This window comes from Garra rufa, unplaced genomic scaffold (assembly GCF_049309525.1).
Source record: "Garra rufa unplaced genomic scaffold, GarRuf1.0 hap1_unplaced_002, whole genome shotgun sequence".
NCBI classification, from domain to species: Eukaryota; Metazoa; Chordata; class Actinopteri; order Cypriniformes; family Cyprinidae; genus Garra; species Garra rufa.
In genome coordinates, this window is record NW_027394277.1 from 8378215 (window position 1) to 8401912 (window position 23698).

The following is a 23698-nucleotide window of genomic DNA, read 5'->3' on the forward strand; positions in this document are numbered from 1 at the left end:
ACACAAATTTAACAATTATTATTCTTCCCTTTGTGTCTTTATAATCTATATTTACTTCTTCAAATACTCCTTTTCTTATTAAGATAGCTACCCCTCTCTTCCTTTCCATATCACAGTTACTATATATTTCTCCGTTCCATAATTTTCTAATTTCATCACTTATTTTATCTTCCCATTTCGTTTCTTGTAAACATAGCACATCACATTTTTTGGTCAGACACATTAATCTTTCAAACTTTTGACATTTGGATAATCCTCTAGCATTCAGCGATACAATTGATATAGAGCTCATTAAAGAAAAGATTGGAAAAACCAAAAACCACCATTCAATCCGTTTCATTGTCTTTCAAAAAAGTATTTTTTACTTCACCCATTTCAGCTTTCCTCCTCTCCAGTCTTTCCTTTTGCTCTTCTCTTCTTATCTTCTGCCTTTTAAGAACCTGTTGAATGTCTAAGCCATCTTTTCTTGTTTTTACACATCTATTCAGTCTTTCTTTTCCTTTGTTTTCCATTCCACGAATTTCCCCCCCATTGTCTGCTCCTCTTACCTCAGTCAGTGTCTTTATTCCCTTATCCTCAGCTTTTTCTTTTTCTTGTCCTTTTTCGTAGTCCAGTTCATTAGTGTCCACATCGTCCTGTTCCTTAGAAAATCCTTCTTTAATCAAATTTATATCCTCTTTGTTCGCTCCTCCTCCCATCTCCATTCCTTGTTCTTCATCTTCCTTCTTTTCTTTATTCTCATCTATGTTGTTGTTCTCCTCTTCCTCGTCATCTTGTTTCTCGTCCTCTCCTTGCGTCTGCCTTTGTGAGTCATTTAACCTCTCAATTGTTGTAACTCCCATTACCTCTTGTATTTCCATTCCTGGATCTTCATTTTCCTCGTCTTCTATCTCGCATCTGCATCTTAACATTGTCTTTTGGCAGCCTTGGCACCGCGGGACTTTACAGTCTCGCGCATAATGCCCCTGCTCAAGACAATTTCTGCATGTGAATTGTGGGCAGTCCTTTTTTTCATGCTCCGGACTTACACAGATCCTGCATGTCTTCACTTGATTATCGTGAATCACTCTGAAGTACTGCACTCCTTCTTCAGTCCTGAAGCTTGTGTTGTATGGTAAAGACGTCACCTCTTGTGGAAACTTTACCCTCAAAAATCGTGTTCCGTCTGCCACCGTTGTCCCGGGATGATATCTTCTTCTTAGTGGTAGAATGGGAGTTACACCCCAATTGATTAGTTTTTGACTGATTTCCTCATCTTCAATATAGCTGGGCAGACTCAAGAAAGACACCATTCTTTCTGTTGCACACAATTTCCTTATCTCACATTCTTGTCCGTTTATCATTATTCCATTCAACAGCAAATCACAGTCCATCTCACTTTCCATAGTCATTTCAAAATCATAATTATTTTTTCTTCTCAGTCCGATCAATTTTCCCATTCCAACTTTCTCTTCAACTGCTTTAATTATCATTAGTATTGTTATATTTTCTATATCTTTAACAGTCATTGTTAATGTTGCTTCTTTCTTGTATTCCCTCTGATACCTTGTTTGTTTGCTTAATTTCTGTATCATTTGTTGTCGTTGAGATAAAACATTTCTTTTTTCTCCAACTTCTTTCTCAATTCCAATACCTTCAGTTGATTGTAGATCTCCTTTCCGTTCTTGTCCAGTTGTTTTTCTTTCTTGTTTCCTCCTTGAAACCACCGTCGCCCACGTTTCATTATTGTTTTCTCCATGTCTTTCATTTATATTCCTTTCAGTTATGTCTGCAACAAATCCTGGTTCCGCATTTCCCATCTCATGTTGTTTTACCAGTCCGTGTTCTTTGTCCATTAAATCCATATTTTGGTTGTCTCAAACCCCAAACAGAAAGACCTGTTTGGGGTTAAAAAAAACCTTCCTCAAAAAAAAAACTCCTTCTAACTAAAAAACAAACAAAATAAATGTGAAAAAACACCCAGAAAAATGGTGAGCCTATCTCACCTACTGCACACTACAAACTGCCAACTCACTTCCTGTTTGCTCTCTAGCGCCTCAGGTGGGGGTATGGCCGTAAGCGAGGGCTGCTCCAAAAAGTGGGCTATTTAAAGATCAGCCTCCGTAAAAGCCAGCATATTATATAAATAGTGAAGAAAAGGCAAAAGCTTACAGCACCTGGTATTCCCAGGCGGTCTCCCATCCAAGTACTAAGCAGGCCCGACGCTGCTTAGCTTCCGAGATCAGACGAGATCGGGCGCTCTCAGCGCGGTATGGCCGTAAGCGAGGGCTGCTCCAAAAAGTGGGCTATTTAAAGATCAGCCTCCGTAAAAGCCAGCATATTATATAAATAGTGAAGAAAAGGCAAAAGCTTACAGCACCTGGTATTCCCAGGCGGTCTCCCATCCAAGTACTAAGCAGGCCCGACGCTGCTTAGCTTCCGAGATCAGACGAGATCGGGCGCTCTCAGCGCGGTATGGCCGTAAGCGAGGGCTGCTCCAAAAAGTGGGCTATTTAAAGATCAGCCTCCGTAAAAGCCAGCATATTATATAAATAGTGAAGAAAAGGCAAAAGCTTACAGCACCTGGTATTCCCAGGCGGTCTCCCATCCAAGTGTAACAATCGGCCTTATCAGCCGAGTTACAAGACTAAAATGGGATCAGATTTAACTGTGAGAGATGACTAGTGGTTAAAAGAATGAGACATAAAAGAAGATTGGTTTAAATAGATTTGGTTTATTTACAAGGTTCACATAAAAGACTTTAAAACAACACGATAAAACGAGGTAAACGCTGTTAAAAGAATACAGTTCATTTGTCCATACCCTAAAAACAGTCCAAGAATCCCAGTGTGTTGATAAGTCCAATGTGAGTGTCCACCGGTGTATATACAATCTACAGAAAGTGTAATCCAAAGTTTGCAGGTGGTGAATGGAAAGGTGAGCTCTAAAATTAGCAACTCCTCAATCCAACAGTTTGGTGACTGTCCTTTGTTTGTCATGCTGCTCTCTTATACAGTTGTACTTCCTGCTTCCTGTCATGTGTCTAGTCACATGGCAGGCCAACCATCCATTTTTTAAAGACACACACTCACTTAAAATGTTAAGAGTAATAAAATGGCCTAAAAAACATGTAAAACACTTAAAACTCTATAATACATTTAAATGATTGTAATAAATAGAGCGGTAAAACACGTCTTTCTAAAAGCCAGCATATTATATAAATAGTGAAGAAAAGGCAAAAGCTTACAGCACCTGGTATTCCCAGGCGGTCTCCCATCCAAGTACTAAGCAGGCCCGACGCTGCTTAGCTTCCGAGATCAGACGAGATCGGGCGCTCTCAGCGCGGTATGGCCGTAAGCGAGGGCTGCTCCAAAAAGTGCGCTATTTAAAGATCAGCCTCCGTAAAAGCCAGCATATTATATAAATAGTGAAGAAAAGGCAAAAGCTTACAGCACCTGGTATTCCCAGGCGGTCTCCCATCCAAGTGTAACAATCGGCCTTATCAGCCGAGTTACAAGACTAAAATAGGATCAGATTTAACTGTGAGAGATGACTAGTGGTTAAAAGAATGAGACATAAAAGAAGATTGGTTTAAATAGATTTGGTTTATTTACAAGGTTCACATAAAAGACTTTAAAACAACACGATAAAACGAGGTAAACGCTGTTAAAAGCATACAGTTCATTTGTCCATACCCTAAAAACAGTCCAAGAATCCCAGTGTGTTGATAAGTCCAATGTGAGTGTCCACCGGTGTATATACAATCCACAGAAAGTGTAATCCAAAGTTTGCAGGTGGTGAATGGAAAGGTGAGCTCTAAAATTAGCAACTCCTCAATCCAACAGTTTGGTGACTGTCCTTTGTTTGTCATGCTGCTCTCTTATACAGTTGTACTTCCTGCTTCCTGTCATGTGTCTAGTCACATGGCAGGCCAACCATCCATTTTTTAAAGACACACACTCACTTAAAATGTTAAGAGTAATAAAATGGCCTAAAAAACATGTAAAACACTTAAAACTCTATAATACATTTAAATGATTGTAATAAATAGAGCGGTAAAACACGTCTTTCTAAAAGCCAGCATATTATATAAATAGTGAAGAAAAGGCAAAAGCTTACAGCACCTGGTATTCCCAGGCGGTCTCCCATCCAAGTACTAAGCAGGCCCGACGCTGCTTAGCTTCCGAGATCAGACGAGATCGGGCGCTCTCAGCGCGGTATGGCCGTAAGCGAGGGCTGCTCCAAAAAGTGGGCTATTTAAAGATCAGCCTCCGTAAAAGCCAGCATATTATATAAATAGTGAAGAAAAGGCAAAAGCTTACAGCACCTGGTATTCCCAGGCGGTCTCCCATCCAAGTACTAAGCAGGCCCGACGCTGCTTAGCTTCCGAGATCAGACGAGATCGGGCGCTCTCAGCGCGGTATGGCCGTAAGCGAGGGCTGCTCCAAAAAGTGGGCTATTTAAAGATCAGCCTCCGTAAAAGCCAGCATATTATATAAATAGTGAAGAAAAGGCAAAAGCTTACAGCACCTGGTATTCCCAGGCGGTCTCCCATCCAAGTACTAAGCAGGCCCGACGCTGCTTAGCTTCCGAGATCAGACGAGATCGGGCGCTCTCAGCGCGGTATGGCCGTAAGCGAGGGCTGCTCCAAAAAGTGGGCCATTTAAAGATCAGCCTCCGTAAAAGCCAGCATATTATATAAATAGTGAAGAAAAGGCAAAAGCTTACAGCACCTGGTATTGCCAGGCGGTCTCCCATCCAAGTGTAACAATCGGCCTTATCAGCCGAGTTACAAGACTAAAATGGGGTCAGATTTAACTGTGAGAGATGACTAGTGGTTAAAAGAATGAGACATAAAAGAAGATTGGTTTAAATAGATTTGGTTTATTTACAAGGTTCACATAAAAGACTTTAAAACAACACGATAAAACGAGGTAAACGCTGTTAAAAGAATACAGTTCATTTGTCCATACCCTAAAAACAGTCCAAGAATCCCAGTGTGTTGATAAGTCCAATGTGAGTGTCCACCGGTGTATATACAATCCACAGAAAGTGTAATCCAAAGTTTGCAGGTGGTGAATGGAAAGGTGAGCTCTAAAATTAGCAACTCCTCAATCCAACAGTTTGGTGACTGTCCTTTGTTTGTCATGCTGCTCTCTTATACAGTTGTACTTCCTGCTTCCTGTCATGTGTCTAGTCACATGGCAGGCCAACCATCCATTTTTTAAAGACACACACTCACTTAAAATGTTAAGAGTAATAAAATGGCCTAAAAAACATGTAAAACACTTAAAACTCTATAATACATTTAAATGATTGTAATAAATAGAGCGGTAAAACACGTCTTTCTAAAAGCCAGCATATTATATAAATAGTGAAGAAAAGGCAAAAGCTTACAGCACCTGGTATTCCCAGGCGGTCTCCCATCCAAGTACTAAGCAGGCCCGACGCTGCTTAGCTTCCGAGATCAGACGAGATCGGGCGCTCTCAGCGCGGTATGGCCGTAAGCGAGGGCTGCTCCAAAAAGTGGGCTATTTAAAGATCAGCCTCCGTAAAAGCCAGCATATTATATAAATAGTGAAGAAAAGGCAAAAGCTTACAGCACCTGGTATTCCCAGGCGGTCTCCCATCCAAGTACTAAGCAGGCCCGACGCTGCTTAGCTTCCGAGATCAGACGAGATCGGGCGCTCTCAGCGCGGTATGGCCGTAAGCGAGGGCTGCTCCAAAAAGTGGGCTATTTAAAGATCAGCCTCCGTAAAAGCCAGCATATTATATAAATAGTGAAGAAAAGGCATAAGCTTACAGCACCTGGTATTCCCAGGCGGTCTCCCATCCAAGTACTAAGCAGGTCCGACGCTGCTTAGCTTCCGAGATCAGACGAGATCGGGCGCTCTCAGCGCGGTATGGCCGTAAGCGAGGGCTGCTCCAAAAAGTGGGCTATTTAAAGATCAGCCTCCGTAAAAGCCAGCATATTATATAAATAGTGAAGAAAAGGCAAAAGCTTACAGCACCTGGTATTCCCAGGCGGTCTCCCATCCAAGTGTAACAATCGGCCTTATCAGCCGAGTTACAAGACTAAAATGGGATCAGATTTAACTGTGAGAGATGACTAGTGGTTAAAAGAATGAGACATAAAAGAAGATTGGTTTAAATAGATTTGGTTTATTTACAAGGTTCACATAAAAGACTTTAAAACAACACGATAAAACGAGGTAAACGCTGTTAAAAGAATACAGTTCATTTGTCCATACCCTAAAAACAGTCCAAGAATCCCAGTGTGTTGATAAGTCCAATGTGAGTGTCCACCGGTGTATATACAATCCACAGAAAGTGTAATCCAAAGTTTGCAGGTGGTGAATGGAAAGGTGAGCTCTAAAATTAGCAACTCCTCAATCCAACAGTTTGGTGACTGTCCTTTGTTTGTCATGCTGCTCTCTTATACAGTTGTACTTCCTGCTTCCTGTCATGTGTCTAGTCACATGGCAGGCCAACCATCCATTTTTTAAAGACACACACTCACTTAAAATGTTAAGAGTAATAAAATGGCCTAAAAAACATGTAAAACACTTAAAACTCTATAATACATTTAAATGATTGTAATAAATAGAGCGGTAAAACACGTCTTTCTAAAAGCCAGCATATTATATAAATAGTGAAGAAAAGGCAAAAGCTTACAGCACCTGGTATTCCCAGGCGGTCTCCCATCCAAGTACTAAGCAGGCCCGACGCTGCTTAGCTTCCGAGATCAGACGAGATCGGGCGCTCTCAGCGCGGTATGGCCGTAAGCGAGGGCTGCTCCAAAAAGTGGGCTATTTAAAGATCAGCCTCCGTAAAAGCCAGCATATTATATAAATAGTGAAGAAAAGGCAAAAGCTTACAGCACCTGGTATTCCCAGGCGGTCTCCCATCCAAGTACTAAGCAGGCCCGACGCTGCTTAGCTTCCGAGATCAGACGAGATCGGGCGCTCTCAGCGCGGTATGGCCGTAAGCGAGGGCTGCTCCAAAAAGTGGGCTATTTAAAGATCAGCCTCCGTAAAAGCCAGCATATTATATAAATAGTGAAGAAAAGGCAAAAGCTTACAGCACCTGGTATTCCCAGGCGGTCTCCCATCCAAGTGTAACAATCGGCCTTATCAGCCGAGTTACAAGACTAAAATGGGATCAGATTTAACTGTGAGAGATGACTAGTGGTTAAAAGAATGAGACATAAAAGAAGATTGGTTTAAATAGATTTGGTTTATTTACAAGGTTCACATAAAAGACTTTAAAACAACACGATAAAACGAGGTAAACGCTGTTAAAAGAATACAGTTCATTTGTCCATACCCTAAAAACAGTCCAAGAATCCCAGTGTGTTGATAAGTCCAATGTGAGTGTCCACCGGTGTATATACAATCCACAGAAAGTGTAATCCAAAGTTTGCAGGTGGTGAATGGAAAGGTGAGCTCTAAAATTAGCAACTCCTCAATCCAACAGTTTGGTGACTGTCCTTTGTTTGTCATGCTGCTCTCTTATACAGTTGTACTTCCTGCTTCCTGTCATGTGTCTAGTCACATGGCAGGCCAACCATCCATTTTTTAAAGACACACACTCACTTAAAATGTTAAGAGTAATAAAATGGCCTAAAAAACATGTAAAACACTTAAAACTCTATAATACATTTAAATGATTGTAATAAATAGAGCGGTAAAACACGTCTTTCTAAAAGCCAGCATATTATATAAATAGTGAAGAAAAGGCAAAAGCTTACAGCACCTGGTATTCCCAGGCGGTCTCCCATCCAAGTACTAAGCAGGCCCGACGCTGCTTAGCTTCCGAGATCAGACGAGATCGGGCGCTCTCAGCGCGGTATGGCCGTAAGCGAGGGCTGCTCCAAAAAGTGGGCTATTTAAAGATCAGCCTCCGTAAAAGCCAGCATATTATATAAATAGTGAAGAAAAGGCAAAAGCTTACAGCACCTGGTATTCCCAGGCGGTCTCCCATCCAAGTGTAACAATCGGCCTTATCAGCCGAGTTACAAGACTAAAATGGGATCAGATTTAACTGTGAGAGATGACTAGTGGTTAAAAGAATGAGACATAAAAGAAGATTGGTTTAAATAGATTTGGTTTATTTACAAGGTTCACATAAAAGACTTTAAAACAACACGATAAAACGAGGTAAACGCTGTTAAAAGAATACAGTTCATTTGTCCATACCCTAAAAACAGTCCAAGAATCCCAGTGTGTTGATAAGTCCAATGTGAGTGTCCACCGGTGTATATACAATCCACAGAAAGTGTAATCCAAAGTTTGCAGGTGGTGAATGGAAAGGTGAGCTCTAAAATTAGCAACTCCTCAATCCAACAGTTTGGTGACTGTCCTTTGTTTGTCATGCTGCTCTCTTATACAGTTGTACTTCCTGCTTCCTGTCATGTGTCTAGTCACATGGCAGGCCAACCATCCATTTTTTAAAGACACACACTCACTTAAAATGTTAAGAGTAATAAAATGGCCTAAAAAACATGTAAAACACTTAAAACTCTATAATACATTTAAATGATTGTAATAAATAGAGCGGTAAAACACGTCTTTCTAAAAGCCAGCATATTATATAAATAGTGAAGAAAAGGCAAAAGCTTACAGCACCTGGTATTCCCAGGCGGTCTCCCATCCAAGTACTAAGCAGGCCCGACGCTGCTTAGCTTCCGAGATCAGACGAGATCGGGCGCTCTCAGCGCGGTATGGCCGTAAGCGAGGGCTGCTCCAAAAAGTGGGCTATTTAAAGATCAGCCTCCGTAAAAGCCAGCATATTATATAAATAGTGAAGAAAAGGCAAAAGCTTACAGCACCTGGTATTCCCAGGCGGTCTCCCATCCAAGTACTAAGCAGGCCCGACGCTGCTTAGCTTCCGAGATCAGACGAGATCGGGCGCTCTCAGCGCGGTATGGCCATAAGCGAGGGCTGCTCCAAAAAGTGGGCTATTTAAAGATCAGCCTCCGTAAAAGCCAGCATATTATATAAATAGTGAAGAAAAGGCAAAAGCTTACAGCACCTGGTATTCCCAGGCGGTCTCCCATCCAAGTACTAAGCAGGCCCGACGCTGCTTAGCTTCCGAGATCAGACGAGATCGGGCGCTCTCAGCGCGGTATGGCCGTAAGCGAGGGCTGCTCCAAAAAGTGGGCTATTTAAAGATCAGCCTCCGTAAAAGCCAGCATATTATATAAATAGTGAAGAAAAGGCAAAAGCTTACAGCACCTGGTATTCCCAGGCGGTCTCCCATCCAAGTACTAAGCAGGCCCGACGCTGCTTAGCTTCCGAGATCAGACGAGATCGGGCGCTCTCAGCGCGGTATGGCCGTAAGCGAGGGCTGCTCCAAAAAGTGGGCTATTTAAAGATCAGCCTCCGTAAAAGCCAGCATATTATATAAATAGTGAAGAAAAGGCAAAAGCTTACAGCACCTGGTATTCCCAGGCGGTCTCCCATCCAAGTGTAACAATCGGCCTTATCAGCCGAGTTACAAGACTAAAATGGGATCAGATTTAACTGTGAGAGATGACTAGTGGTTAAAAGAATGAGACATAAAAGAAGATTGGTTTAAATAGATTTGGTTTATTTACAAGGTTCACATAAAAGACTTTAAAACAACACGATAAAACGAGGTAAACGCTGTTAAAAGAATACAGTTCATTTGTCCATACCCTAAAAACAGTCCAAGAATCCCAGTGTGTTGATAAGTCCAATGTGAGTGTCCACCGGTGTATATACAATCCACAGAAAGTGTAATCCAAAGTTTGCAGGTGGTGAATGGAAAGGTGAGCTCTAAAATTAGCAACTCCTCAATCCAACAGTTTGGTGACTGTCCTTTGTTTGTCATGCTGCTCTCTTATACAGTTGTACTTCCTGCTTCCTGTCATGTGTCTAGTCACATGGCAGGCCAACCATCCATTTTTTAAAGACACACACTCACTTAAAATGTTAAGAGTAATAAAATGGCCTAAAAAACATGTAAAACACTTAAAACTCTATAATACATTTAAATGATTGTAATAAATAGAGCGGTAAAACACGTCTTTCTAAAAGCCAGCATATTATATAAATAGTGAAGAAAAGGCAAAAGCTTACAGCACCTGGTATTCCCAGGCGGTCTCCCATCCAAGTACTAAGCAGGCCCGACGCTGCTTAGCTTCCGAGATCAGACGAGATCGGGCGCTCTCAGCGCGGTATGGCCGTAAGCGAGGGCTGCTCCAAAAAGTGGGCTATTTAAAGATCAGCCTCCGTAAAAGCCAGCATATTATATAAATAGTGAAGAAAAGGCAAAAGCTTACAGCACCTGGTATTCCCAGGCGGTCTCCCATCCAAGTGTAACAATCGGCCTTATCAGCCGAGTTACAAGACTAAAATGGGATCAGATTTAACTGTGAGAGATGACTAGTGGTTAAAAGAATGAGACATAAAAGAAGATTGGTTTAAATAGATTTGGTTTATTTACAAGGTTCACATAAAAGACTTTAAAACAACACGATAAAACGAGGTAAACGCTGTTAAAAGAATACAGTTCATTTGTCCATACCCTAAAAACAGTCCAAGAATCCCAGTGTGTTGATAAGTCCAATGTGAGTGTCCACCGGTGTATATACAATCCACAGAAAGTGTAATCCAAAGTTTGCAGGTGGTGAATGGAAAGGTGAGCTCTAAAATTAGCAACTCCTCAATCCAACAGTTTGGTGACTGTCCTTTGTTTGTCATGCTGCTCTCTTATACAGTTGTACTTCCTGCTTCCTGTCATGTGTCTAGTCACATGGCAGGCCAACCATCCATTTTTTAAAGACACACACTCACTTAAAATGTTAAGAGTAATAAAATGGCCTAAAAAACATGTAAAACACTTAAAACTCTATAATACATTTAAATGATTGTAATAAATAGAGCGGTAAAACACGTCTTTCTAAAAGCCAGCATATTATATAAATAGTGAAGAAAAGGCAAAAGCTTACAGCACCTGGTATTTCCAGGCGGTCTCCCATCCAAGTACTAAGCAGGCCCGACGCTGCTTAGCTTCCGAGATCAGACGAGATCGGGCGCTCTCAGCGCGGTATGGCCGTAAGCGAGGGCTGCTCCAAAAAGTGGGCTATTTAAAGATCAGCCTCCGTAAAAGCCAGCATATTATATAAATAGTGAAGAAAAGGCAAAAGCTTACAGCACCTGGTATTCCCAGGCGGTCTCCCATCCAAGTACTAAGCAGGCCCGACGCTGCTTAGCTTCCGAGATCAGACGAGATCGGGCGCTCTCAGCGCGGTATGGCCGTAAGCGAGGGCTGCTCCAAAAAGTGGGCTATTTAAAGATCAGCCTCCGTAAAAGCCAGCATATTATATAAATAGTGAAGAAAAGGCAAAAGCTTACAGCACCTGGTATTCCCAGGCGGTCTCCCATCCAAGTACTAAGCAGGCCCGACGCTGCTTAGCTTCCGAGATCAGACGAGATCGGGCGCTCTCAGCGCGGTATGGCCGTAAGCGAGGGCTGCTCCAAAAAGTGGGCTATTTAAAGATCAGCCTCCGTAAAAGCCAGCATATTATATAAATAGTGAAGAAAAGGCAAAAGCTTACAGCACCTGGTATTCCCAGGCGGTCTCCCATCCAAGTACTAAGCAGGCCCGACGCTGCTTAGCTTCCGAGATCAGACGAGATCGGGCGCTCTCAGCGCGGTATGGCCGTAAGCGAGGGCTGCTCCAAAAAGTGGGCTATTTAAAGATCAGCCTCCGTAAAAGCCAGCATATTATATAAATAGTGAAGAAAAGGCAAAAGCTTACAGCACCTGGTATTCCCAGGCGGTCTCCCATCCAAGTGTAACAATCGGCCTTATCAGCCGAGTTACAAGACTAAAATGGGATCAGATTTAACTGTGAGAGATGACTAGTGGTTAAAAGAATGAGACATAAAAGAAGATTGGTTTAAATAGATTTGGTTTATTTACAAGGTTCACATAAAAGACTTTAAAACAACACGATAAAACGAGGTAAACGCTGTTAAAAGAATACAGTTCATTTGTCCATACCCTAAAAACAGTCCAAGAATCCCAGTGTGTTGATAAGTCCAATGTGAGTGTCCACCGGTGTATATACAATCCACAGAAAGTGTAATCCAAAGTTTGCAGGTGGTGAAAGGAAAGGTGAGCTCTAAAATTAGCAACTCCTCAATCCAACAGTTTGGTGACTGTCCTTTGTTTGTCATGCTGCTCTCTTATACAGTTGTACTTCCTGCTTCCTGTCATGTGTCTAGTCACATGGCAGGCCAACCATCCATTTTTTAAAGACACACACTCACTTAAAATGTTAAGAGTAATAAAATGGCCTAAAAAACATGTAAAACACTTAAAACTCTATAATACATTTAAATGATTGTAATAAATAGAGCGGTAAAACACGTCTTTCTAAAAGCCAGCATATTATATAAATAGTGAAGAAAAGGCAAAAGCTTACAGCACCTGGTATTCCCAGGCGGTCTCCCATCCAAGTACTAAGCAGGCCCGACGCTGCTTAGCTTCCGAGATCAGACGAGATCGGGCGCTCTCAGCGCGGTATGGCCGTAAGCGAGGGCTGCTCCAAAAAGTGGGCTATTTAAAGATCAGCCTCCGTAAAAGCCAGCATATTATATAAATAGTGAAGAAAAGGCAAAAGCTTACAGCACCTGGTATTCCCAGGCGGTCTCCCATCCAAGTACTAAGCAGGCCCGACGCTGCTTAGCTTCCGAGATCAGACGAGATCGGGTGCTCTCAGCGCGGTATGGCCGTAAGCGAGGGCTGCTCCAAAAAGTGGGCTATTTAAAGATCAGCCTCCGTAAAAGCCAGCATATTATATAAATAGTGAAGAAAAGGCAAAAGCTTACAGCACCTGGTATTCCCAGGCGGTCTCCCATCCAAGTACTAAGCAGGCCCGACGCTGCTTAGCTTCCGAGATCAGACGAGATCGGGCGCTCTCAGCGCGGTATGGCCGTAAGCGAGGGCTGCTCCAAAAAGTGGGCTATTTAAAGATCAGCCTCCGTAAAAGCCAGCATATTATATAAATAGTGAAGAAAAGGCAAAAGCTTACAGCACCTGGTATTCCCAGGCGGTCTCCCATCCAAGTGTAACAATCGGCCTTATCAGCCGAGTTACAAGACTAAAATGGGATCAGATTTAACTGTGAGAGATGACTAGTGGTTAAAAGAATGAGACATAAAAGAAGATTGGTTTAAATAGATTTGGTTTATTTACAAGGTTCACATAAAAGACTTTAAAACAACACGATAAAACGAGGTAAACGCTGTTAAAAGCATACAGTTCATTTGTCCATACCCTAAAAACAGTCCAAGAATCCCAGTGTGTTGATAAGTCCAATGTGAGTGTCCACCGGTGTATATACAATCCACAGAAAGTGTAATCCAAAGTTTGCAGGTGGTGAATGGAAAGGTGAGCTCTAAAATTAGCAACTCCTCAATCCAACAGTTTGGTGACTGTCCTTTGTTTGTCATGCTGCTCTCTTATACAGTTGTACTTCCTGCTTCCTGTCATGTGTCTAGTCACATGGCAGGCCAACCATCCATTTTTTAAAGACACACACTCACTTAAAATGTTAAGAGTAATAAAATGGCCTAAAAAACATGTAAAACACTTAAAACTCTATAATACATTTAAATGATTGTAATAAATAGAGCGGTAAAACACGTCTTTCTAAAAGCCAGCATATTATATAAATAGTGAAGAAAAGGCAAAAGCTTACAGCACCTGGTATTCCCAGGCGGTCTCCCATCCAAGTACTAAGCAGGCCCGACGCTGCTTAGCTTCCGAGATCAGACGAGATCGGGCGCTCTCAGCGCGGTATGGCCGTAAGCGAGGGCTGCTCCAAAAAGTGGGCTATTTAAAGATCAGCCTCCGTAAAAGCCAGCATATTATATAAATAGTGAAGAAAAGGCAAAAGCTTACAGCACCTGGTATTCCCAGGCGGTCTCCCATCCAAGTACTAAGCAGGCCCGACGCTGCTTAGCTTCCGAGATCAGACGAGATCGGGCGCTCTCAGCGCGGTATGGCCGTAAGCGAGGGCTGCTCCAAAAAGTGGGCTATTTAAAGATCAGCCTCCGTAAAAGCCAGCATATTATATAAATAGTGAAGAAAAGGCAAAAGCTTACAGCACCTGGTATTCCCAGGCGGTCTCCCATCCAAGTACTAAGCAGGCCCGACGCTGCTTAGCTTCCGAGATCAGACGAGATCGGGCGCTCTCAGCGCGGTATGGCCGTAAGCGAGGGCTGCTCCAAAAAGTGGGCCATTTAAAGATCAGCCTCCGTAAAAGCCAGCATATTATATAAATAGTGAAGAAAAGGCAAAAGCTTACAGCACCTGGTATTGCCAGGCGGTCTCCCATCCAAGTGTAACAATCGGCCTTATCAGCCGAGTTACAAGACTAAAATGGGGTCAGATTTAACTGTGAGAGATGACTAGTGGTTAAAAGAATGAGACATAAAAGAAGATTGGTTTAAATAGATTTGGTTTATTTACAAGGTTCACATAAAAGACTTTAAAACAACACGATAAAACGAGGTAAACGCTGTTAAAAGAATACAGTTCATTTGTCCATACCCTAAAAACAGTCCAAGAATCCCAGTGTGTTGATAAGTCCAATGTGAGTGTCCACCGGTGTATATACAATCCACAGAAAGTGTAATCCAAAGTTTGCAGGTGGTGAATGGAAAGGTGAGCTCTAAAATTAGCAACTCCTCAATCCAACAGTTTGGTGACTGTCCTTTGTTTGTCATGCTGCTCTCTTATACAGTTGTACTTCCTGCTTCCTGTCATGTGTCTAGTCACATGGCAGGCCAACCATCCATTTTTTAAAGACACACACTCACTTAAAATGTTAAGAGTAATAAAATGGCCTAAAAAACATGTAAAACACTTAAAACTCTATAATACATTTAAATGATTGTAATAAATAGAGCGGTAAAACACGTCTTTCTAAAAGCCAGCATATTATATAAATAGTGAAGAAAAGGCAAAAGCTTACAGCACCTGGTATTCCCAGGCGGTCTCCCATCCAAGTACTAAGCAGGCCCGACGCTGCTTAGCTTCCGAGATCAGACGAGATCGGGCGCTCTCAGCGCGGTATGGCCGTAAGCGAGGGCTGCTCCAAAAAGTGGGCTATTTAAAGATCAGCCTCCGTAAAAGCCAGCATATTATATAAATAGTGAAGAAAAGGCAAAAGCTTACAGCACCTGGTATTCCCAGGCGGTCTCCCATCCAAGTACTAAGCAGGCCCGACGCTGCTTAGCTTCCGAGATCAGACGAGATCGGGCGCTCTCAGCGCGGTATGGCCGTAAGCGAGGGCTGCTCCAAAAAGTGGGCTATTTAAAGATCAGCCTCCGTAAAAGCCAGCATATTATATAAATAGTGAAGAAAAGGCATAAGCTTACAGCACCTGGTATTCCCAGGCGGTCTCCCATCCAAGTACTAAGCAGGTCCGACGCTGCTTAGCTTCCGAGATCAGACGAGATCGGGCGCTCTCAGCGCGGTATGGCCGTAAGCGAGGGCTGCTCCAAAAAGTGGGCTATTTAAAGATCAGCCTCCGTAAAAGCCAGCATATTATATAAATAGTGAAGAAAAGGCAAAAGCTTACAGCACCTGGTATTCCCAGGCGGTCTCCCATCCAAGTGTAACAATCGGCCTTATCAGCCGAGTTACAAGACTAAAATGGGATCAGATTTAACTGTGAGAGATGACTAGTGGTTAAAAGAATGAGACATAAAAGAAGATTGGTTTAAATAGATTTGGTTTATTTACAAGGTTCACATAAAAGACTTTAAAACAACACGATAAAACGAGGTAAACGCTGTTAAAAGAATACAGTTCATTTGTCCATACCCTAAAAACAGTCCAAGAATCCCAGTGTGTTGATAAGTCCAATGTGAGTGTCCACCGGTGTATATACAATCCACAGAAAGTGTAATCCAAAGTTTGCAGGTGGTGAATGGAAAGGTGAGCTCTAAAATTAGCAACTCCTCAATCCAACAGTTTGGTGACTGTCCTTTGTTTGTCATGCTGCTCTCTTATACAGTTGTACTTCCTGCTTCCTGTCATGTGTCTAGTCACATGGCAGGCCAACCATCCATTTTTTAAAGACACACACTCACTTAAAATGTTAAGAGTAATAAAATGGCCTAAAAAACATGTAAAACACTTAAAACTCTATAATACATTTAAATGATTGTAATAAATAGAGCGGTAAAACACGTCTTTCTAAAAGCCAGCATATTATATAAATAGTGAAGAAAAGGCAAAAGCTTACAGCACCTGGTATTCCCAGGCGGTCTCCCATCCAAGTACTAAGCAGGCCCGACGCTGCTTAGCTTCCGAGATCAGACGAGATCGGGCGCTCTCAGCGCGGTATGGCCGTAAGCGAGGGCTGCTCCAAAAAGTGGGCTATTTAAAGATCAGCCTCCGTAAAAGCCAGCATATTATATAAATAGTGAAGAAAAGGCAAAAGCTTACAGCACCTGGTATTCCCAGGCGGTCTCCCATCCAAGTACTAAGCAGGCCCGACGCTGCTTAGCTTCCGAGATCAGACGAGATCGGGCGCTCTCAGCGCGGTATGGCCGTAAGCGAGGGCTGCTCCAAAAAGTGGGCTATTTAAAGATCAGCCTCCGTAAAAGCCAGCATATTATATAAATAGTGAAGAAAAGGCAAAAGCTTACAGCACCTGGTATTCCCAGGCGGTCTCCCATCCAAGTGTAACAATCGGCCTTATCAGCCGAGTTACAAGACTAAAATGGGATCAGATTTAACTGTGAGAGATGACTAGTGGTTAAAAGAATGAGACATAAAAGAAGATTGGTTTAAATAGATTTGGTTTATTTACAAGGTTCACATAAAAGACTTTAAAACAACACGATAAAACGAGGTAAACGCTGTTAAAAGAATACAGTTCATTTGTCCATACCCTAAAAACAGTCCAAGAATCCCAGTGTGTTGATAAGTCCAATGTGAGTGTCCACCGGTGTATATACAATCCACAGAAAGTGTAATCCAAAGTTTGCAGGTGGTGAATGGAAAGGTGAGCTCTAAAATTAGCAACTCCTCAATCCAACAGTTTGGTGACTGTCCTTTGTTTGTCATGCTGCTCTCTTATACAGTTGTACTTCCTGCTTCCTGTCATGTGTCTAGTCACATGGCAGGCCAACCATCCATTTTTTAAAGACACACACTCACTTAAAATGTTAAGAGTAATAAAATGGCCTAAAAAACATGTAAAACACTTAAAACTCTATAATACATTTAAATGATTGTAATAAATAGAGCGGTAAAACACGTCTTTCTAAAAGCCAGCATATTATATAAATAGTGAAGAAAAGGCAAAAGCTTACAGCACCTGGTATTCCCAGGCGGTCTCCCATCCAAGTACTAAGCAGGCCCGACGCTGCTTAGCTTCCGAGATCAGACGAGATCGGGCGCTCTCAGCGCGGTATGGCCGTAAGCGAGGGCTGCTCCAAAAAGTGGGCTATTTAAAGATCAGCCTCCGTAAAAGCCAGCATATTATATAAATAGTGAAGAAAAGGCAAAAGCTTACAGCACCTGGTATTCCCAGGCGGTCTCCCATCCAAGTGTAACAATCGGCCTTATCAGCCGAGTTACAAGACTAAAATGGGATCAGATTTAACTGTGAGAGATGACTAGTGGTTAAAAGAATGAGACATAAAAGAAGATTGGTTTAAATAGATTTGGTTTATTTACAAGGTTCACATAAAAGACTTTAAAACAACACGATAAAACGAGGTAAACGCTGTTAAAAGAATACAGTTCATTTGTCCATACCCTAAAAACAGTCCAAGAATCCCAGTGTGTTGATAAGTCCAATGTGAGTGTCCACCGGTGTATATACAATCCACAGAAAGTGTAATCCAAAGTTTGCAGGTGGTGAATGGAAAGGTGAGCTCTAAAATTAGCAACTCCTCAATCCAACAGTTTGGTGACTGTCCTTTGTTTGTCATGCTGCTCTCTTATACAGTTGTACTTCCTGCTTCCTGTCATGTGTCTAGTCACATGGCAGGCCAACCATCCATTTTTTAAAGACACACACTCACTTAAAATGTTAAGAGTAATAAAATGGCCTAAAAAACATGTAAAACACTTAAAACTCTATAATACATTTAAATGATTGTAATAAATAGAGCGGTAAAACACGTCTTTCTAAAAGCCAGCATATTATATAAATAGTGAAGAAAAGGCAAAAGCTTACAGCACCTGGTATTCCCAGGCGGTCTCCCATCCAAGTACTAAGCAGGCCCGACGCTGCTTAGCTTCCGAGATCAGACGAGATCGGGCGCTCTCAGCGCGGTATGGCCGTAAGCGAGGGCTGCTCCAAAAAGTGGGCTATTTAAAGATCAGCCTCCGTAAAAGCCAGCATATTATATAAATAGTGAAGAAAAGGCAAAAGCTTACAGCACCTGGTATTCCCAGGCGGTCTCCCATCCAAGTACTAAGCAGGCCCGACGCTGCTTAGCTTCCGAGATCAGACGAGATCGGGCGCTCTCAGCGCGGTATGGCCGTAAGCGAGGGCTGCTCCAAAAAGTGGGCTATTTAAAGATCAGCCTCCGTAAAAGCCAGCATATTATATAAATAGTGAAGAAAAGGCAAAAGCTTACAGCACCTGGTATTCCCAGGCGGTCTCCCATCCAAGTACTAAGCAGGCCCGACGCTGCTTAGCTTCCGAGATCAGACGAGATCGGGCGCTCTCAGCGCGGTATGGCCGTAAGCGAGGGCTGCTCCAAAAAGTGGGCTATTTAAAGATCAGCCTCCGTAAAAGCCAGCATATTATATAAATAGTGAAGAAAAGGCAAAAGCTTACAGCACCTGGTATTCCCAGGCGGTCTCCCATCCAAGTACTAAGCAGGCCCGACGCTGCTTAGCTTCCGAGATCAGACGAGATCGGGCGCTCTCAGCGCGGTATGGCCGTAAGCGAGGGCTGCTCCAAAAAGTGGGCTATTTAAAGATCAGCCTCCGTAAAAGCCAGCATATTATATAAATAGTGAAGAAAAGGCAAAAGCTTACAGCACCTGGTATTCCCAGGCGGTCTCCCATCCAAGTGTAACAATCGGCCTTATCAGCCGAGTTACAAGACTAAAATGGGATCAGATTTAACTGTGAGAGATGACTAGTGGTTAAAAGAATGAGACATAAAAGAAGATTGGTTTAAATAGATTTGGTTTATTTACAAGGTTCACATAAAAGACTTTAAAACAACACGATAAAACGAGGTAAACGCTGTTAAAAGAATACAGTTCATTTGTCCATACCCTAAAAACAGTCCAAGAATCCCAGTGTGTTGATAAGTCCAATGTGAGTGTCCACCGGTGTATATACAATCCACAGAAAGTGTAATCCAAAGTTTGCAGGTGGTGAATGGAAAGGTGAGCTCTAAAATTAGCAACTCCTCAATCCAACAGTTTGGTGACTGTCCTTTGTTTGTCATGCTGCTCTCTTATACAGTTGTACTTCCTGCTTCCTGTCATGTGTCTAGTCACATGGCAGGCCAACCATCCATTTTTTAAAGACACACACTCACTTAAAATGTTAAGAGTAATAAAATGGCCTAAAAAACATGTAAAACACTTAAAACTCTATAATACATTTAAATGATTGTAATAAATAGAGCGGTAAAACACGTCTTTCTAAAAGCCAGCATATTATATAAATAGTGAAGAAAAGGCAAAAGCTTACAGCACCTGGTATTCCCAGGCGGTCTCCCATCCAAGTACTAAGCAGGCCCGACGCTGCTTAGCTTCCGAGATCAGACGAGATCGGGCGCTCTCAGCGCGGTATGGCCGTAAGCGAGGGCTGCTCCAAAAAGTGGGCTATTTAAAGATCAGCCTCCGTAAAAGCCAGCATATTATATAAATAGTGAAGAAAAGGCAAAAGCTTACAGCACCTGGTATTCCCAGGCGGTCTCCCATCCAAGTGTAACAATCGGCCTTATCAGCCGAGTTACAAGACTAAAATGGGATCAGATTTAACTGTGAGAGATGACTAGTGGTTAAAAGAATGAGACATAAAAGAAGATTGGTTTAAATAGATTTGGTTTATTTACAAGGTTCACATAAAAGACTTTAAAACAACACGATAAAACGAGGTAAACGCTGTTAAAAGAATACAGTTCATTTGTCCATACCCTAAAAACAGTCCAAGAATCCCAGTGTGTTGATAAGTCCAATGTGAGTGTCCACCGGTGTATATACAATCCACAGAAAGTGTAATCCAAAGTTTGCAGGTGGTGAATGGAAAGGTGAGCTCTAAAATTAGCAACTCCTCAATCCAACAGTTTGGTGACTGTCCTTTGTTTGTCATGCTGCTCTCTTATACAGTTGTACTTCCTGCTTCCTGTCATGTGTCTAGTCACATGGCAGGCCAACCATCCATTTTTTAAAGACACACACTCACTTAAAATGTTAAGAGTAATAAAATGGCCTAAAAAACATGTAAAACACTTAAAACTCTATAATACATTTAAATGATTGTAATAAATAGAGCGGTAAAACACGTCTTTCTAAAAGCCAGCATATTATATAAATAGTGAAGAAAAGGCAAAAGCTTACAGCACCTGGTATTCCCAGGCGGTCTCCCATCCAAGTACTAAGCAGGCCCGACGCTGCTTAGCTTCCGAGATCAGACGAGATCGGGCGCTCTCAGCGCGGTATGGCCGTAAGCGAGGGCTGCTCCAAAAAGTGGGCTATTTAAAGATCAGCCTCCGTAAAAGCCAGCATATTATATAAATAGTGAAGAAAAGGCAAAAGCTTACAGCACCTGGTATTCCCAGGCGGTCTCCCATCCAAGTGTAACAATCGGCCTTATCAGCCGAGTTACAAGACTAAAATGGGATCAGATTTAACTGTGAGAGATGACTAGTGGTTAAAAGAATGAGACATAAAAGAAGATTGGTTTAAATAGATTTGGTTTATTTACAAGGTTCACATAAAAGACTTTAAAACAACACGATAAAACGAGGTAAACGCTGTTAAAAGAATACAGTTCATTTGTCCATACCCTAAAAACAGTCCAAGAATCCCAGTGTGTTGATAAGTCCAATGTGAGTGTCCACCGGTGTATATACAATCCACAGAAAGTGTAATCCAAAGTTTGCAGGTGGTGAATGGAAAGGTGAGCTCTAAAATTAGCAACTCCTCAATCCAACAGTTTGGTGACTGTCCTTTGTTTGTCATGCTGCTCTCTTATACAGTTGTACTTCCTGCTTCCTGTCATGTGTCTAGTCACATGGCAGGCCAACCATCCATTTTTTAAAGACACACACTCACTTAAAATGTTAAGAGTAATAAAATGGCCTAAAAAACATGTAAAACACTTAAAACTCTATAATACATTTAAATGATTGTAATAAATAGAGCGGTAAAACACGTCTTTCTAAAAGCCAGCATATTATATAAATAGTGAAGAAAAGGCAAAAGCTTACAGCACCTGGTATTCCCAGGCGGTCTCCCATCCAAGTACTAAGCAGGCCCGACGCTGCTTAGCTTCCGAGATCAGACGAGATCGGGCGCTCTCAGCGCGGTATGGCCGTAAGCGAGGGCTGCTCCAAAAAGTGGGCTATTTAAAGATCAGCCTCCGTAAAAGCCAGCATATTATATAAATAGTGAAGAAAAGGCAAAAGCTTACAGCACCTGGTATTCCCAGGCGGTCTCCCATCCAAGTGTAACAATCGGCCTTATCAGCCGAGTTACAAGACTAAAATGGGATCAGATTTAACTGTGAGAGATGACTAGTGGTTAAAAGAATGAGACATAAAAGAAGATTGGTTTAAATAGATTTGGTTTATTTACAAGGTTCACATAAAAGACTTTAAAACAACACGATAAAACGAGGTAAACGCTGTTAAAAGAATACAGTTCATTTGTCCATACCCTAAAAACAGTCCAAGAATCCCAGTGTGTTGATAAGTCCAATGTGAGTGTCCACCGGTGTATATACAATCCACAGAAAGTGTAATCCAAAGTTTGCAGGTGGTGAATGGAAAGGTGAGCTCTAAAATTAGCAACTCCTCAATCCAACAGTTTGGTGACTGTCCTTTGTTTGTCATGCTGCTCTCTTATACAGTTGTACTTCCTGCTTCCTGTCATGTGTCTAGTCACATGGCAGGCCAACCATCCATTTTTTAAAGACACACACTCACTTAAAATGTTAAGAGTAATAAAATGGCCTAAAAAACATGTAAAACACTTAAAACTCTATAATACATTTAAATGATTGTAATAAATAGAGCGGTAAAAACACGTCTTTCTAAAAGCCAGCATATTATATAAATAGTGAAGAAAAGGCAAAAGCTTACAGCACCTGGTATTCCCAGGCGGTCTCCCATCCAAGTACTAAGCAGGCCCGACGCTGCTTAGCTTCCGAGATCAGACGAGATCGGGCGCTCTCAGCGCGGTATGGCCGTAAGCGAGGGCTGCTCCAAAAAGTGGGCTATTTAAAGATCAGCCTCCGTAAAAGCCAGCATATTATATAAATAGTGAAGAAAAGGCAAAAGCTTACAGCACCTGGTATTCCCAGGCGGTCTCCCATCCAAGTGTAACAATCGGCCTTATCAGCCGAGTTACAAGACTAAAATGGGATCAGATTTAACTGTGAGAGATGACTAGTGGTTAAAAGAATGAGACATAAAAGAAGATTGGTTTAAATAGATTTGGTTTATTTACAAGGTTCACATAAAAGACTTTAAAACAACACGATAAAACGAGGTAAACGCTGTTAAAAGAATACAGTTCATTTGTCCATACCCTAAAAACAGTCCAAGAATCCCAGTGTGTTGATAAGTCCAATGTGAGTGTCCACCGGTGTATATACAATCCACAGAAAGTGTAATCCAAAGTTTGCAGGTGGTGAATGGAAAGGTGAGCTCTAAAATTAGCAACTCCTCAATCCAACAGTTTGGTGACTGTCCTTTGTTTGTCATGCTGCTCTCTTATACAGTTGTACTTCCTGCTTCCTGTCATGTGTCTAGTCACATGGCAGGCCAACCATCCATTTTTTAAAGACACACACTCACTTAAAATGTTAAGAGTAATAAAATGGCCTAAAAAACATGTAAAACACTTAAAACTCTATAATACATTTAAATGATTGTAATAAATAGAGCGGTAAAACACGTCTTTCTAAAAGCCAGCATATTATATAAATAGTGAAGAAAAGGCAAAAGCTTACAGCACCTGGTATTTCCAGGCGGTCTCCCATCCAAGTACTAAGCAGGCCCGACGCTGCTTAGCTTCCGAGATCAGACGAGATCGGGCGCTCTCAGCGCGGTATGGCCGTAAGCGAGGGCTGCTCCAAAAAGTGGGCTATTTAAAGATCAGCCTCCGTAAAAGCCAGCATATTATATAAATAGTGAAGAAAAGGCAAAAGCTTACAGCACCTGGTATTCCCAGGCGGTCTCCCATCCAAGTACTAAGCAGGCCCGACGCTGCTTAGCTTCCGAGATCAGACGAGATCGGGCGCTCTCAGCGCGGTATGGCCGTAAGCGAGGGCTGCTCCAAAAAGTGGGCTATTTAAAGATCAGCCTCCGTAAAAGCCAGCATATTATATAAATAGTGAAGAAAAGGCAAAAGCTTACAGCACCTGGTATTCCCAGGCGGTCTCCCATCCAAGTACTAAGCAGGCCCGACGCTGCTTAGCTTCCGAGATCAGACGAGATCGGGCGCTCTCAGCGCGGTATGGCC

At 42.2% G+C, this 23698-nt stretch overlaps 43 non-coding genes and 1 pseudogene across 43 annotated transcripts; all 44 read right to left on the minus strand.

Annotated features, from left to right (window-relative positions):
• Positions 1 to 2144: 2144 nt before the first annotated feature.
• On the minus strand, positions 2145 to 2263 carry LOC141306099 (5S ribosomal RNA). The gene has a single exon (XR_012345060.1). It is a non-coding gene; the product is annotated as a 5S ribosomal RNA (ribosomal RNA).
• Positions 2264 to 2347: 84 nt separating this feature from the next.
• Positions 2348 to 2466, minus strand: LOC141306100 (5S ribosomal RNA). Its single transcript, XR_012345061.1, has one exon. It is a non-coding gene; the product is annotated as a 5S ribosomal RNA (ribosomal RNA).
• Positions 2467 to 3219: 753 nt separating this feature from the next.
• LOC141306102 (5S ribosomal RNA) lies at positions 3220 to 3338 on the minus strand. The gene has a single exon (XR_012345062.1). It is a non-coding gene; the product is annotated as a 5S ribosomal RNA (ribosomal RNA).
• Positions 3339 to 4091: 753 nt separating this feature from the next.
• Positions 4092 to 4210, minus strand: LOC141306103 (5S ribosomal RNA). Its single transcript, XR_012345063.1, has one exon. It is a non-coding gene; the product is annotated as a 5S ribosomal RNA (ribosomal RNA).
• Positions 4211 to 4294: 84 nt separating this feature from the next.
• LOC141306105 (5S ribosomal RNA) lies at positions 4295 to 4413 on the minus strand. Its single transcript, XR_012345065.1, has one exon. It is a non-coding gene; the product is annotated as a 5S ribosomal RNA (ribosomal RNA).
• An 84-nt stretch (positions 4414 to 4497) lies between these two features.
• On the minus strand, positions 4498 to 4616 carry LOC141306106 (5S ribosomal RNA). Its single transcript, XR_012345066.1, has one exon. It is a non-coding gene; the product is annotated as a 5S ribosomal RNA (ribosomal RNA).
• Positions 4617 to 5369: 753 nt separating this feature from the next.
• On the minus strand, positions 5370 to 5488 carry LOC141306107 (5S ribosomal RNA). The gene has a single exon (XR_012345068.1). It is a non-coding gene; the product is annotated as a 5S ribosomal RNA (ribosomal RNA).
• Positions 5489 to 5572: 84 nt separating this feature from the next.
• Positions 5573 to 5691, minus strand: LOC141306108 (5S ribosomal RNA). The gene has a single exon (XR_012345069.1). It is a non-coding gene; the product is annotated as a 5S ribosomal RNA (ribosomal RNA).
• Positions 5692 to 5775: 84 nt separating this feature from the next.
• LOC141306953 (5S ribosomal RNA) lies at positions 5776 to 5894 on the minus strand. Its single transcript, XR_012345909.1, has one exon. It is a non-coding gene; the product is annotated as a 5S ribosomal RNA (ribosomal RNA).
• Positions 5895 to 6647: 753 nt separating this feature from the next.
• On the minus strand, positions 6648 to 6766 carry LOC141306109 (5S ribosomal RNA). The gene has a single exon (XR_012345070.1). It is a non-coding gene; the product is annotated as a 5S ribosomal RNA (ribosomal RNA).
• Positions 6767 to 6850: 84 nt separating this feature from the next.
• On the minus strand, positions 6851 to 6969 carry LOC141306110 (5S ribosomal RNA). The gene has a single exon (XR_012345071.1). It is a non-coding gene; the product is annotated as a 5S ribosomal RNA (ribosomal RNA).
• Positions 6970 to 7722: 753 nt separating this feature from the next.
• Positions 7723 to 7841, minus strand: LOC141306111 (5S ribosomal RNA). The gene has a single exon (XR_012345072.1). It is a non-coding gene; the product is annotated as a 5S ribosomal RNA (ribosomal RNA).
• A 753-nt stretch (positions 7842 to 8594) lies between these two features.
• On the minus strand, positions 8595 to 8713 carry LOC141306113 (5S ribosomal RNA). The gene has a single exon (XR_012345073.1). It is a non-coding gene; the product is annotated as a 5S ribosomal RNA (ribosomal RNA).
• An 84-nt stretch (positions 8714 to 8797) lies between these two features.
• Positions 8798 to 8916, minus strand: LOC141306703 (5S ribosomal RNA). The gene has a single exon (XR_012345660.1). It is a non-coding gene; the product is annotated as a 5S ribosomal RNA (ribosomal RNA).
• Positions 8917 to 9000: 84 nt separating this feature from the next.
• Positions 9001 to 9119, minus strand: LOC141306114 (5S ribosomal RNA). Its single transcript, XR_012345074.1, has one exon. It is a non-coding gene; the product is annotated as a 5S ribosomal RNA (ribosomal RNA).
• Positions 9120 to 9203: 84 nt separating this feature from the next.
• On the minus strand, positions 9204 to 9322 carry LOC141306115 (5S ribosomal RNA). Its single transcript, XR_012345075.1, has one exon. It is a non-coding gene; the product is annotated as a 5S ribosomal RNA (ribosomal RNA).
• Positions 9323 to 10075: 753 nt separating this feature from the next.
• LOC141306117 (5S ribosomal RNA) lies at positions 10076 to 10194 on the minus strand. Its single transcript, XR_012345077.1, has one exon. It is a non-coding gene; the product is annotated as a 5S ribosomal RNA (ribosomal RNA).
• A 753-nt stretch (positions 10195 to 10947) lies between these two features.
• On the minus strand, positions 10948 to 11066 carry LOC141307359 (5S ribosomal RNA). The gene has a single exon (XR_012346313.1). It is a non-coding gene; the product is annotated as a 5S ribosomal RNA (ribosomal RNA).
• Positions 11067 to 11150: 84 nt separating this feature from the next.
• On the minus strand, positions 11151 to 11269 carry LOC141306118 (5S ribosomal RNA). The gene has a single exon (XR_012345079.1). It is a non-coding gene; the product is annotated as a 5S ribosomal RNA (ribosomal RNA).
• An 84-nt stretch (positions 11270 to 11353) lies between these two features.
• On the minus strand, positions 11354 to 11472 carry LOC141306119 (5S ribosomal RNA). Its single transcript, XR_012345080.1, has one exon. It is a non-coding gene; the product is annotated as a 5S ribosomal RNA (ribosomal RNA).
• An 84-nt stretch (positions 11473 to 11556) lies between these two features.
• Positions 11557 to 11675, minus strand: LOC141306120 (5S ribosomal RNA). Its single transcript, XR_012345081.1, has one exon. It is a non-coding gene; the product is annotated as a 5S ribosomal RNA (ribosomal RNA).
• Positions 11676 to 12428: 753 nt separating this feature from the next.
• Positions 12429 to 12547, minus strand: LOC141306121 (5S ribosomal RNA). The gene has a single exon (XR_012345082.1). It is a non-coding gene; the product is annotated as a 5S ribosomal RNA (ribosomal RNA).
• Positions 12548 to 12631: 84 nt separating this feature from the next.
• LOC141308243 (5S ribosomal RNA) lies at positions 12632 to 12750 on the minus strand. Its single transcript, XR_012347166.1, has one exon. It is a non-coding gene; the product is annotated as a 5S ribosomal RNA (ribosomal RNA).
• Positions 12751 to 12834: 84 nt separating this feature from the next.
• LOC141306124 (5S ribosomal RNA) lies at positions 12835 to 12953 on the minus strand. Its single transcript, XR_012345084.1, has one exon. It is a non-coding gene; the product is annotated as a 5S ribosomal RNA (ribosomal RNA).
• A 753-nt stretch (positions 12954 to 13706) lies between these two features.
• LOC141306125 (5S ribosomal RNA) lies at positions 13707 to 13825 on the minus strand. Its single transcript, XR_012345085.1, has one exon. It is a non-coding gene; the product is annotated as a 5S ribosomal RNA (ribosomal RNA).
• An 84-nt stretch (positions 13826 to 13909) lies between these two features.
• On the minus strand, positions 13910 to 14028 carry LOC141306126 (5S ribosomal RNA). The gene has a single exon (XR_012345086.1). It is a non-coding gene; the product is annotated as a 5S ribosomal RNA (ribosomal RNA).
• An 84-nt stretch (positions 14029 to 14112) lies between these two features.
• Positions 14113 to 14231, minus strand: LOC141306127 (5S ribosomal RNA). The gene has a single exon (XR_012345087.1). It is a non-coding gene; the product is annotated as a 5S ribosomal RNA (ribosomal RNA).
• Positions 14232 to 14984: 753 nt separating this feature from the next.
• Positions 14985 to 15103, minus strand: LOC141306128 (5S ribosomal RNA). Its single transcript, XR_012345088.1, has one exon. It is a non-coding gene; the product is annotated as a 5S ribosomal RNA (ribosomal RNA).
• Positions 15104 to 15187: 84 nt separating this feature from the next.
• On the minus strand, positions 15188 to 15306 carry LOC141306130 (5S ribosomal RNA). The gene has a single exon (XR_012345091.1). It is a non-coding gene; the product is annotated as a 5S ribosomal RNA (ribosomal RNA).
• Positions 15307 to 15390: 84 nt separating this feature from the next.
• Positions 15391 to 15509, minus strand: LOC141306954 (5S ribosomal RNA). The gene has a single exon (XR_012345910.1). It is a non-coding gene; the product is annotated as a 5S ribosomal RNA (ribosomal RNA).
• A 753-nt stretch (positions 15510 to 16262) lies between these two features.
• Positions 16263 to 16381, minus strand: LOC141306131 (5S ribosomal RNA). The gene has a single exon (XR_012345092.1). It is a non-coding gene; the product is annotated as a 5S ribosomal RNA (ribosomal RNA).
• Positions 16382 to 16465: 84 nt separating this feature from the next.
• On the minus strand, positions 16466 to 16584 carry LOC141306132 (5S ribosomal RNA). The gene has a single exon (XR_012345093.1). It is a non-coding gene; the product is annotated as a 5S ribosomal RNA (ribosomal RNA).
• A 753-nt stretch (positions 16585 to 17337) lies between these two features.
• Positions 17338 to 17456, minus strand: LOC141306133 (5S ribosomal RNA). The gene has a single exon (XR_012345094.1). It is a non-coding gene; the product is annotated as a 5S ribosomal RNA (ribosomal RNA).
• Positions 17457 to 18209: 753 nt separating this feature from the next.
• LOC141306136 (5S ribosomal RNA) lies at positions 18210 to 18328 on the minus strand. Its single transcript, XR_012345095.1, has one exon. It is a non-coding gene; the product is annotated as a 5S ribosomal RNA (ribosomal RNA).
• Positions 18329 to 18412: 84 nt separating this feature from the next.
• Positions 18413 to 18531, minus strand: LOC141306137 (5S ribosomal RNA). Its single transcript, XR_012345096.1, has one exon. It is a non-coding gene; the product is annotated as a 5S ribosomal RNA (ribosomal RNA).
• An 84-nt stretch (positions 18532 to 18615) lies between these two features.
• On the minus strand, positions 18616 to 18734 carry LOC141306138 (5S ribosomal RNA). Its single transcript, XR_012345097.1, has one exon. It is a non-coding gene; the product is annotated as a 5S ribosomal RNA (ribosomal RNA).
• Positions 18735 to 18818: 84 nt separating this feature from the next.
• LOC141306139 (5S ribosomal RNA) lies at positions 18819 to 18937 on the minus strand. The gene has a single exon (XR_012345098.1). It is a non-coding gene; the product is annotated as a 5S ribosomal RNA (ribosomal RNA).
• A 753-nt stretch (positions 18938 to 19690) lies between these two features.
• On the minus strand, positions 19691 to 19809 carry LOC141306140 (5S ribosomal RNA). The gene has a single exon (XR_012345099.1). It is a non-coding gene; the product is annotated as a 5S ribosomal RNA (ribosomal RNA).
• A 753-nt stretch (positions 19810 to 20562) lies between these two features.
• On the minus strand, positions 20563 to 20681 carry LOC141306141 (5S ribosomal RNA). The gene has a single exon (XR_012345101.1). It is a non-coding gene; the product is annotated as a 5S ribosomal RNA (ribosomal RNA).
• A 753-nt stretch (positions 20682 to 21434) lies between these two features.
• On the minus strand, positions 21435 to 21553 carry LOC141306143 (5S ribosomal RNA). The gene has a single exon (XR_012345103.1). It is a non-coding gene; the product is annotated as a 5S ribosomal RNA (ribosomal RNA).
• Positions 21554 to 22307: 754 nt separating this feature from the next.
• LOC141306144 (5S ribosomal RNA) lies at positions 22308 to 22426 on the minus strand. Its single transcript, XR_012345104.1, has one exon. It is a non-coding gene; the product is annotated as a 5S ribosomal RNA (ribosomal RNA).
• A 753-nt stretch (positions 22427 to 23179) lies between these two features.
• On the minus strand, positions 23180 to 23298 carry LOC141307360 (5S ribosomal RNA). Its single transcript, XR_012346314.1, has one exon. It is a non-coding gene; the product is annotated as a 5S ribosomal RNA (ribosomal RNA).
• Positions 23299 to 23382: 84 nt separating this feature from the next.
• On the minus strand, positions 23383 to 23501 carry LOC141306145 (5S ribosomal RNA). Its single transcript, XR_012345105.1, has one exon. It is a non-coding gene; the product is annotated as a 5S ribosomal RNA (ribosomal RNA).
• An 84-nt stretch (positions 23502 to 23585) lies between these two features.
• Positions 23586 to 23698, minus strand: LOC141307736 (5S ribosomal RNA; annotated as a pseudogene).